This window comes from Topomyia yanbarensis, chromosome 2 (assembly GCF_030247195.1).
Source record: "Topomyia yanbarensis strain Yona2022 chromosome 2, ASM3024719v1, whole genome shotgun sequence".
In the NCBI taxonomy this organism is placed as follows: Eukaryota; Metazoa; Arthropoda; class Insecta; order Diptera; family Culicidae; genus Topomyia; species Topomyia yanbarensis.
Genome location: NC_080671.1, coordinates 213,308,635 through 213,320,592, shown reverse-complemented (window position 1 = coordinate 213,320,592; position 11,958 = coordinate 213,308,635). Strand labels below are relative to the sequence as shown.

Sequence of the window (11,958 nt, the reverse complement as noted above, 5' to 3'; positions counted from 1 at the left end):
GATCGGTTTGGAGATTTCCTTCAGCGAATATCCCAACGAATGGAAACAATTCTTTGTTTTCTCTAGCCAACACCCAGAATACTGTTGACCAAATCGAACGAACAGGTTAGCTCGGTAATTCCTTTTCTAACAATAATTAGCTTTCTAATAAGGTTGTTGTCTTTCCGTATAACATTCTCATTTCCGCTTTCGGCAAATAACTTCAGGAAGGCTGCCAATTTGAGCATTTTCTTATCCTCTTCGGGCTGAGTGTTCACACCAGGAGACAAAGTCGAAGGTAATCCAAAATGTTGTATCGAAGCTATAAGGAAGCCTCATTTTTCCAGAACCTGACCGATCGATGATCGTTAAATGTTTTCCTTTCGGTCTTCATAGTAATACATTCAACCATACCTTTGAAACACGGAAGCACAATCCATTTAGTTTCATAGGGAGTTGGGAAAGGATTTTTGGACTGTACCTTCTCTGTCTGTTCTTATTTACAGTTGTCAAAAGATAGAATTGACTCATAGTTGAGATGTTCTTTCTTGGAAACTCCATACAAAAAGATAGTCATCATTTCCTTCAACTGACCACTTTCTACACAGATAATCGGCAGCAAATACCTCGACGGAACAGAATAATTTTATAAACACATTTGATTGTAATACGGGACGAACCGTACTCTGTCAGTCATGACGGTGTCCTTTTGCCCCTTGGGCAGTATGGTTTCGCCAATAGCCTTCGTTTGCTCCCTCCAGTAAAAAACCGTCTGAGCCAAGACTTCCCTTGACAATGATTCGTCTAAAGATGAGATGGAGCTCGATAATAAACGACTTCTTGGCTGAAACTATCCCGTGCTCTTCAACCGGGTTTGCTGTGAACACAAATTTTGACGTTTAACGTTTCAGACGAGAACAAAAATCAACGCCCACCGTGTTGTGAAAATTGAAACTGACGCAACGGCTGATGATTTGTCAAAATTGACATTGGACGGACGACTTGTCAAAGTTGAGTGCGCATTTGAGAACGCAGCCACTAACAAAAAGCTGAATTGCTGGAAAGTGCGCCGACACAATAATACGGCTTTGAGGGTTACCTATTCATAATATTGATTGGTTTTATTGGTTCCGTTCAATCACAACGCAACTACAAATACACCAACCGGACACATATGATTTGATATTCATTTTCCCCTTTCTCACATTGATACAGAGTGAGCATACTTGTGCGGCTCGCCAATGCGATGTGAAATTGGTAATACGTGTTCAATATTAGTTAACTGTTTTCACATATTAGAGGGAAGTTTTCGGATAATGGAAGTAAAGCACGCGTGTGCACGAATGTATATAAAACAACTGATTAATGAAGTCTCATTTTATTAAGATGGCTTCTGATCAAAAAATTTATTAATGGAAGAAATTTGTTCTATTTTCTAATTCAAATTTTGAATGTACGATACGGTCACTCCTGCATAATGCAATATTGATGAATTTGTCGATGGTTTCATCAAGTGTGACACATAAAATTCGATATTTACAGTTTTAGTATTACTAATCAGATCTAAATTGTAATCCTCGTCGCATGTCACAATATCGAAAAAACTACCCAGTAGTTCAACATTTCTTGATCGTACACCTTCAGGAACCTTCACTGGCATCGTTGATAATGAGCATGAACAATTCTTCCCTTTGAGATATTTAAATCCATACACCTTACAGACAGCGAAACGTTTCTTGATTTTCAGCAGAACAAACTCACCCACTGTAATGTCTGTATATACTGCGTTTGAGTCTCTCACTCCATTAATTGCGGCAGCTTCCAGTCCAGAATCACGAAAACGATACAATCTATCCGTCGAGCATTTTTGTAATCCAGATGTCAGCATCCATATAAAGGTCCTCTTTTTCACATGAAAAATTTTATTCTTTCGATTTCTTATCCTGAAGACATGCTTAAAATTGCTGGAATCCTTTAAATTCAAGGTTTCTCCAATGTTGGAAAACAGTTCGGCTGATTCATATATTTCGTCTTTGCCATCTGTTATAAATTCTTCGGGAATAGTAACGAATTCAAAATTTCCACACTCAAGTGTTGGTTTTGGCTGCCTTAAAACAATGCTTTCTTCGAATGAAATATCATTAAAATCAAATCCCAATTCGAGCGCGATTTCCAATGCTGCTTGCTTGGCTTGCTCCACTACAGCGGATATTTCGATATCACCGGGAAGTACTTCTTTGCGCGGGAAAGGATAAGTAGCCTTCAATCGAGGAAAAGCCAGATTGTGTTGTTGTCTTGCCATGATGTCTCTTTTGGTTTGTATTTTATTCAGACGAGCTTCGAATCCTTGCATCGTAAAATTGACTATAGTAGATTCTGTTGATGTGAACGAGCGAGAATCACGAAAAATTCCTTCACATGTCTGACTTTGAAGTAGTGTTATTGTGAATTCAAGATTCTTTGTTATACATAGAACAACGAAATTAATTAACGTGTGGGCGTTTATTTCCAGTCCCCAGTAGGCATTAGTCGTTATACAGTTTTGTATATTGTGTTGGAAACGGCAAACAGGTTATGCAGCGGACATCCCAACTAATGGGGTAACACCGGGATTGTCGTAAATCGCGTGATGTCGAAAGAAAAGTAGAACACGCAGACGATTCGAGAACACGTTTATTACCGCGTATTGTTTAATTCACACTGAAAAACTATTTCACTCTCCGGCTCGTACACACTAAAGTTAAACTAACAACAAAGTGTATCAAGTGTACACTACAAAATCAATACAGTTCAACACTCCTCCTTAGTGTACACTTACTAGTACTAGAAAATTCTACTTCATCAATCAAAATTTAACATTATCTGATTACCAAAAAAAAAAAATTCCTGTCATTAAGCTCCTCCTATCAATTCACACCTTGAAATTTATCTAATATTTGATTTCGGCTCCTTCAGAAAAAACAAACCACCTCGTCGTTCACCTATCAACACAAGCTGACCTTCCTTTAAAATTTTGCAACCTCCATTATAAAAATTAACATCGTAGCCTTCTTCAGTCATCTGACTTACGGATAGTACGTTACCTGTCAACGAAGGCACGTATAACAAATTTTTCAATTTTACCTCCCTCTGCTTATAACTTGCACTCAACCCCATCAGTTTCCCCTCACCCAATCCTTTTGCAGCAATCTTGGTTCCATTAGCCAAAAGTACACTTTCGATTGGCCTAATTGCACGTTTCACATAATCAGCTCTTCCAGTCATATGCCGTGTACATCCAGTGTCGATCATCCAACCTCCAAAACCTGCTTCGCACTCGCGGACTGCCGTAAAACATACTGGTGAGTTTTCCTTCGCTACAGATACTTTCACTTGACTCTGTGCTTCGATGTCTCGTGTCTGTCTATCCGCTGCTAGCTTAGGACAATTTCTCCGGAAGTGCCCTTCTTGCTTGCAGTAATAACAGGTCGCTTCACATTGATTCCATCAACCCGTTGGACCGTCGCTCTCAAAGCCTTATCTATGTCACAATTTTCGTTCTTTCGTCGCCACTCATCCAAGAGCTTACCTTTGACATACTCCAACTTTAGCTCATCTTCCGGACGCCCTTCGAGAGCCGTAATCAAAGAACTGTACGATTCCGGTAGACTTGACAAGATTATCGCAATCACCAAATGTTCTTGCAAGCCTTCTCCCATAGCTACCAATCGATGGGTTAACTCCGAAACTTGCATCAGATGGTCCGATATATCTCCTCCTTCTCCCAGTCGCATTGAACACAGTTTCCGAAGGACATGGATCTTGTTCGTCAAAGATCCTCGTTCATGATAACCTTTCAACTTAGTCCACATCTCGTTCGCACTTTCCGCACCCATTACATGACATAGCTGCGTGTCATCAAGTGCCAGCCCAATAGTCGCTCGAGCTTTTCCGTCCTTTCTGATCCAATCCACAGATGGTTCTTCCGGTTTCAGCTCGCTTACAACCGACCACCAACCCTCTCGAAGCAACAGCAACTCTAGTCGGAATTTCCAACTCGCCCAGTTGAAATTATTCAGTCGCTCGAACGTGATTTTTGCATCAGCCATTTTCTCAGACTATAGCGCGAAATCACAAAACAAATCGCAAAATTTCAGCTACTGCTCCTGCACAAACAAAATTCCTCTCTGGTTCCAATCAATTTTGATGTGCGATTCCGCAAAGGTACGAGAAAACAAACAGTATATTCCACGGCGTTCTCCAGGTGCATCAGCAGCAGACAAGCCCAATTTCAGACCGCAAACAGCCAATCCAAAAAACAATACCGCTTTTACCGCTAACAGCAGATCCGCTGAACGAGTCGTACACAGCCTAATCACCAAGCCACATGAACGAACACGTTCCGAAATGCACTTTTCTTTTCACCTCGCCGAAAACACTTTTCCTTCTAATTTTCTGGGCCCATAACCTGTTGGAAACGGCAAACAGGTTATGCAGCGGACATCCCAACTAATGGGGTAACACCGGGATTGTCGTAAATCGCGTGATGTCTAAAGAAAAGTAGAACACGCAGACGATTCGAGAACACGTTTATTACCGCGTATTGTTTAATTCACACTGAAAAACTATTTCACTCTCCGGCTCGTACACACTAAAGTTAAACTAACAACAAAGTGTATCAAGTGTACACTACAAAATCAATACAGTTCAACATATTGTTATGCTTCGAGATGCACCAATTGCGCCAGCACCTAATCAGAAACAGAGCTTTCCTGTAATTATAAACAATAATACTAAGTCTCCTTTCGAAGTTGTGGTTCCTTAAGATACAGTTGAAATATTTTTGCTAACAAAAGTGAGTTATAGTTCTTTGTGTATGATGTAGGCGTACTAATGCCCATCACTCACCACACGTTAAAGATTCGTTGCGACGGCGATATCGATGGATCCATGTACGAGGATATAATCCATGAAATAATTTTCAGGTATGCCACAGTGCCGTTGGAAAGAGGAATATGCTGATCGAGGCTTGACATGACTTGTTCAGATGTAATTTTTTCTACTGGTCGAAATTTCATCTTGTCCTTGTCACTAAGGTCTCCTTCGGCCAAACCGTGTTGGTCTTTCGAAACATCACGCACTAGTTCTTCCAAATGTATTTTTGATACTTGAAACCGACCTGGAAAATTTTAAGGTGGTCCAGATTATTATGCAAGTTCCTAATTGAAATTAGTTTTTATACCGATTATCAACTGCTTGGTCTGATTGACAAGCCTCGTCCGAAATTTATTCGCTAGATGAGTTGGATCCTGAACGCATAGACTGTCATTGTTGGAACCAAGCACCAAAGGGATTGTCGTTATGATTCGGTAGCTTCATTTTTTTCAGCATAGCTCCAATGAATCGGCTATCACCATCAGTTACCATGCAAACAACTTTAATGTCTTCTTTGTCCATTTCAGCTTGAACAAAGTTCCACTTGTTTTTCTATCGGTTGTTGAAAATTTATTGTTCGTGCAGTAGTAAAGTATACAAAATGGAGCTGCGTCCATACAAATGGGTTGAGCCATGCATAGTTGAACGTTGCGTCCGATGGGGTTATCTTGTATATCCGCTAAAACTTTCCGTGGCGAAGAACATTTAAATAGGTTCATGATGGGCATTCCATTTGTGCCGATTGGTGCTACCAGACCAGAGAGTTTGTCTTCGTTCAGATTATATTCAATACCACCGGTAATTCTGGTCTCATCTTCGCTCCAGCATATTGCAAGTGGGTATCGGTTTCTTTCCAGATATTCCTTCAGCTCTCTTATCATCAGCTTGCCCTCCGTAGAACATTCAGCACTTTTGCTTAAATAACGTTGCACTGTCCGAATGTGCGGTGAAGGAGTGTTTGCTCGATCGAACTCGTAGAGTTCCTTGCCTCCTTGTATGAATCTACAGGGAACATGTGATATGATTCATTATTCCCACAAGGTCTAAATGTAAATATCGTTACCTATATGTAAAAAGATCTTTTTCCAGCATAGTATACCGCATTCCTTGGCCACGAGTTTTGGCGCTACGAGATGCCAAATTTGATAATATGTCGATTGTATTTGAAAAAGTGATGATGCGGCCCTCTAAATCTCTGGTGCTGCGGTCGGCCGTTCCGAAACACGATCCAAGTTTAACTGCTTGGCATAATATGAACAAGTGGCAACGAGGGACTCACGCATTTCGCCATTGACGGATTCTTCATCACAGCACAATGTATCGTGGGACATTTGAGTTATGTCAACTGTAACAAGATCTGACATAACCGGTTCATTGTTAGAAAATGACGTACACCCAGCCTCAAATTGTGTCGGTTCATCTGATTCAGTACTTCACTGATAAGGACTGATTTTGTCCGACATGTTATCATCCAGAGTCTCAACGACCATAGATTCGGTGTATAACGCGTCCGTCATTTGTCGCTTTGGCGCCTCGTCGTCAACCAGTTTCGAGGTGAATATAGCAGCGAACGGACGCTTTTGGCTATTCATCGTAGTCACAAATTCTACCTTATGGACGTTCTTGATGTGAGCAAAAAAGTTAGAAACCCTCCAACGACCAGTCTTCTCGGGACGACAAATAATATTGTTTGCTTGTTCGCATAAATTACACCGAACTTTGCCAAATACTCCATGGGCATCTTCACTAATACGTATATCAGTTTCAACCAACGACTTTAGAAAATGTTTCTGCTCTTCAGATCCATCGAACCTAATACACAGAATTGTGAATCAATATTTTGTACAACATTTCCCCTTATTTAATTTTACCTTTTCTGGTAGAACAAGACAATCTTCTCACGCACAGTTTTCATTATCAATCGCATATTTTTTAGTTCCGGAATTATTGCTTTGGCTCCGTCTGGTGAAGAAACCGATTCCCCTTTTTTTAACAGCAGCTGCCACTAACTTGATGACGGCTCGCTCTCCAGCCATGAAACTAAATTCGGCTGGATTGTCATTGAATCTCCGGAAGCAAAGTCGAAGGTTAGCGCTAACGGATCCAAGTGAAACACATCTTATATCGCTTTCAATTTCTCGAATTTCTGGATCCCCTAAATTGCCTAACGCGGCATTTATATATTCGGAGTACTCCAAACAAGCTATAACTGTTATTGGTATTGGTCCAACTTCCTTCTGCATTGTGGCCCAAAAAATATCCTTATAATATCGCATAAATTACACCGAACTTTGCCAAATACTCCATGGGCATCTTCACTAATACGTATATCAGTTTCAACCAACGACTTTAGAAAATGTTTCTGCTCTTCAGATCCATCGAACCTAATACACAGAATTGTGAATCAATATTTTGTACAACATTTCCCCTTATTTAATTTTACCTTTTCTGGTAGAACAAGACAATCTTCTCACGCACAGTTTTCATTATCAATCGCATGATATTTTTTAGTTCCGGAATTATTGCTTTGGCTCCGTCTGGTGAAGAAACCGATTCCCCTTTTTTTAACAGCAGCTGCCACTAACTTGATGACGGCTCGCTCTCCAGCCATGAAACTAAATTCGGCTGGATTGTCATTGAATCTCCGGAAGCAAAGTCGAAGGTTAGCGCTAACGGATCCAAGTGAAACACATCTTATATCGCTTTCAATTTCTCGAATTTCTGGATCCCCTAAATTGCCTAACGCGGCATTTATATATTCGGAGTACTCCAAACAAGCTATAACTGTTATTGGTATTGGTCCAACTTCCTTCTGCATTGTGGCCCAAAAAATATCCTCAAATTGTGTCGGTTCATCTGATTCAGTACTCCACTGATAAGGACTGATTTTGTCCGACATGTTATCATCCAGAGTCTCAACGACCATAGATTCGGTGTATAACGCGTCCGTCATTTGTCGCTTTGGCGCCTCGTCGTCAACCAGTTTCGAGGTGAATATAGCAGCGAACGGACGCTTTTGGCTATTCATCGTAGTCACAAATTCTACCTTATGGACGTTCTTGATGTGAGCAAAAAAGTTAGAAACCCTCCAACGACCAGTCTTCTCGGGACGACAAATAATATTGTTTGCTTGTTCGCATAAATTACACCGAACTTTGCCAAATACTCCATGGGCATCTTCACTAATACGTATATCAGTTTCAACCAACGACTTTAGAAAATGTTTCTGCTCTTCAGATCCATCGAACCTAATACACAGAATTGTGAATCAATATTTTGTACAACATTTCCCCTTATTTAATTTTACCTTTTCTGGTAGAACAAGACAATCTTCTCACGCACAGTTTTCATTATCAATCGCATGATATTTTTTAGTTCCGGAATTATTGCTTTGGCTCCGTCTGGTGAAGAAACCGATTCCCCTTTTTTTAACAGCAGCTGCCACTAACTTGATGACGGCTCGCTCTCCAGCCATGAAACTAAATTCGGCTGGATTGTCATTGAATCTCCGGAAGCAAAGTCGAAGGTTAGCGCTAACGGATCCAAGTGAAACAATTTAGGGGATCCTTATTATTTATCGAAAATTAAATTTTATGTAATGGAATATACTTTTTATATCGAATAATTATTGGGCATCGAAACTTACCATAATCACGAAAACTACGACTTCTTCTACCACCCTGGAGAAAATTTTTTATTTGGAATGACAACTGAAAACACGATGTAGAAATCGCGAAGTTTGATCACAGTTTGCTGTGTTTAAAATACCTCTCAGTAATTGTTATACAATTACATACGCGTCAATCCGTTTCAAAGCACAACATCAAAACCTCGATCAAAGCAACACTCTTTGCATACGAACGATATTGTAGTAATGTTACTATATCATTTCAAAAACAGTGTCAGGCGTTTCCATTAAAAAGTCAAATCAGTATGTGTCACTCCCCTCGGTTTAAAGGCCACTTTTGGCGAAATATTCGGCTGATATACTACCTACTCCTACTTTTCCACCGCGCCTATGGAGATATGTCAAAACAATTTGTGGTGGGTTGGTTGGAAAAAAACGGTGGTTGGAAAAAAACGAAACAAAAACAGAGAATAAACTTTTTTTTTGTTGTTCTTTCTTTCAAGGTCTTTCTGTCGCATGCGCCGTTTGATTTTTTTTGCAGTATAGCGTACGTTCCAGGCTCGAACTTCTGCCTTTAGAAGATTTGGAAGTTACTTTGCTCCAGCGCGCTTGACGTTTGATCTATTTGGGAGTTGGCTAATCTTACTGATATTTGGCGTTCTCAAATTGAGAGATTTTTGTTGTGATTATACTTATAATTGGGTGCAAGGTTTTGATCATATTATTTAAACTATCATCAGATGTATACTAAATTTAAACAAATCATCGCAATGTTCCCAGGCCCGTAGCCAGGATTTTGTTTCGGGAGGGGCTAAGAATACAATATGAAAATTTAATAGTATTTATGATTTGAGATGACCGAGCACACAGCACCAGAAAAGCTAATGATATTTCGAAACATCGTTGCTGTCTAAGCCTATGTATTTGCGAGCAACTTAAAGACTTAATCACTCGCAACACGGCTCAATGTGCTAGGTTAACGAAGCCGTGGATCTATCATATATTTACAATGCGTGAAACTTAAAACAAAAAGTGAAAATCCGACAGATCACGCACACGCAATTTGCTATTTGCTCTGAATGTTTTCTTTCATCTGAGAGGAACAAAGGCTTATTCGCCTACTTTATCTTAGCGGTCATCCAAATCACTCTCCATGTCGTTATCGTTATCGTTAACGTTGTGATGGTGTTCGTGTTCAGATGTTCTTTCTTGTCTCAACTTACGGATCACAAACTGTCATTGGAATTAGCTTCCTGCTGGCTGTTTATTTGGGGGTGCCGTACGCAGATTACGTTTTGATGTCTCTGCTGTTTCATCATACATTGCACCTGTATATACAATCATGTAAAAATACTAAAATGTTGCTACTGATAGTAACATTGAGTTCTTTATGATAAAACCACATAAGAACAATGATGGAAGCAAAAATTGATACAAATTAATGTGACTATTGAACTTATATGTGATCGGCATCTGACTAAAAGAGACGACTGAATCACGTAGCTTATTTTAAGGGGAGGCTTTCAAGTAAACTCAATTTATTTGAGAAACAATCTAAGTACGGGTAAAAAACATCAAATCTGACGTAATAGTGCGATCTCAAACTCTGAGATCGATTTTTTAGTCCTTTTTTTCCACTTAAGGGCTTCATTAAAAATAGTGAATACAAAAAATTGGTAGATTTTATAGATTTCTTCGAGTGAAACAAGTTTTCTTTCGACAGGTCAAGGTTTTTAAATTGAACCATTTTCCAATGAGATTGCAGGCAGTTTTGAAAAATCGTGTTTTGAGATAAACGCGTTTAAAGTTTTGAGAACACTTTCGAACTATTAGTGGTAGAATGTCAATATTACATAGAATTATGGGTTTTTAAATTTCTCAAAATTCAAAATATCCAATATGGCACACTACCACTAAAAAAATAAATGGTATTTCATCCAAAAGCAAGAAAAAAGGTTTTGTGATTTGAAAACAATAGTTAAAGTTTATATAAATCAACATAATAAATGAAAGTTGCGATTCCAATATGGCGGACTAAAATGTGACTTCAACAAAATTCACCATCATTTTTCGTTTTTCACAATTTTCTGTGGTTTTTTGATTAGTTTGCGATGCCTCTACGGATCAAGCCGTGAAAATCGTTCACGAGACCTGTTTACATACGTACAGTGCAACACGAAGCTTTCTGGGAACGTGCATGATGCCATAAAAAGGTTTCTACCTGAGGCGCGCGTCTCGTGCCGAGAGTTTCCCATGGCGGCCAGGACTCCGCTTCAAACAATGGTCCATAGGAACTTTTTTGATACGTGAATCGAAAAACACGTCTAACACAATACAGTAGACACTCATACTTTTCACAAATGCAAAGTAAAAAATCAATTTTTTGGAAATTTTGAATGAGAACCCCTTAAAAATTTTGTCCAATACTACTAGTGTTTACGTGCTCAAGTGGTCGGTGTTAAGTCAGACCGGACTAAGTGACAATTTATTGATTTGGAGAAAAACGAGTTTAAAGTTTGAATCCAGTAGGCAGCATCCTTTGCACTATAACTTTTTGCTAAGTGTTACATATTTCAATTCTGGCAAAAACCGAATGTAGCTGAAAAAATTCTTTATCCAGTGCTATCGTTATCTAATTTTTTATGTTTTGCGACCTAATCCGGTCTGACTTAACTGACGTTTAACTCTTATTGAATACCTGTATAAGCAATTATCTGTTGTTTATTATCGTAGCAATCAATAGCGGGCTAGAATTGGTTTCGGAAATTTTATCGTTAAGTTTTCTATATTATATCTTTCACAACATTTTCACAATACGATGTTCGAACCAGTTCTTGAGTATGCACTAGATGAAAGTGTATTATAAGTTGGGTAGGATTAGCCGAAATTTCGCAAAGAAAATATTTTTTCAGGAAAGTTTCGGGAGGGGCTTTAGCCCCTTAGCCCCCCCTCTGGCTACGTGCCTGAATGTTCCATATCATTTTATGGCTCGAAGGTTTTGTGCCCTTTAATTTGTTTACGACGACATGCCCAAACCTCGGAAGCTGATAAGGTTTTCTATGCTTACAATGTGTCTCATATCATATTTGTTTTGATTTGGAATTTATTATTTAGAGTACTGGAAATGTCAACTATAACAGGCATTAAAATGGCATCGGTGACTACCGTATCTGGCTTATAGCTATAAGGTTTATAAGCTTTACAATAGAGCCTCATATACCCATATACGACCTGTTTTAATGCTTAAAATTCGCAGTGCTTACAAGCATTAGCAAAGCTTGTATAAAGCTTATAGACATTTGCAAAGCTTGTATAGAACCTATGAGCATTGAAAAGCTGTTATAAGGTGAATATAATGCTTGCTTTAGTGCTTAGTGGTTACTTGGGTAGACTTTTTTCGGCTTCACTTTCTGCACACTCTTTGCGTACCTTTATAC

At 39.2% G+C, this 11,958-nt stretch overlaps 1 long non-coding RNA gene across 6 annotated transcripts; it reads right to left on the bottom strand.

The window, feature by feature from the left end:
* Positions 1 to 4,469: 4,469 nt before the first annotated feature.
* LOC131682859 (uncharacterized) lies at positions 4,470 to 8,939 on the bottom strand. Of its 6 annotated transcripts, none has more exons than XR_009304206.1 (7): positions 8,662 to 8,939; positions 8,540 to 8,603; positions 8,201 to 8,459; positions 7,337 to 8,141; positions 6,765 to 7,277; positions 5,201 to 6,705; positions 4,470 to 5,137 (listed from the first exon to the last, which is right to left on the bottom strand). It is a non-coding gene; the product is annotated as an uncharacterized LOC131682859 (long non-coding RNA). The 6 variants fall into 6 exon arrangements; XR_009304208.1 differs by having other exon boundaries at positions 8,201 to 8,426; XR_009304207.1 differs by having other exon boundaries at positions 4,471 to 4,730; positions 4,867 to 5,137; positions 8,540 to 8,939.
* Positions 8,940 to 11,958: the final 3,019 nt, after the last annotated feature.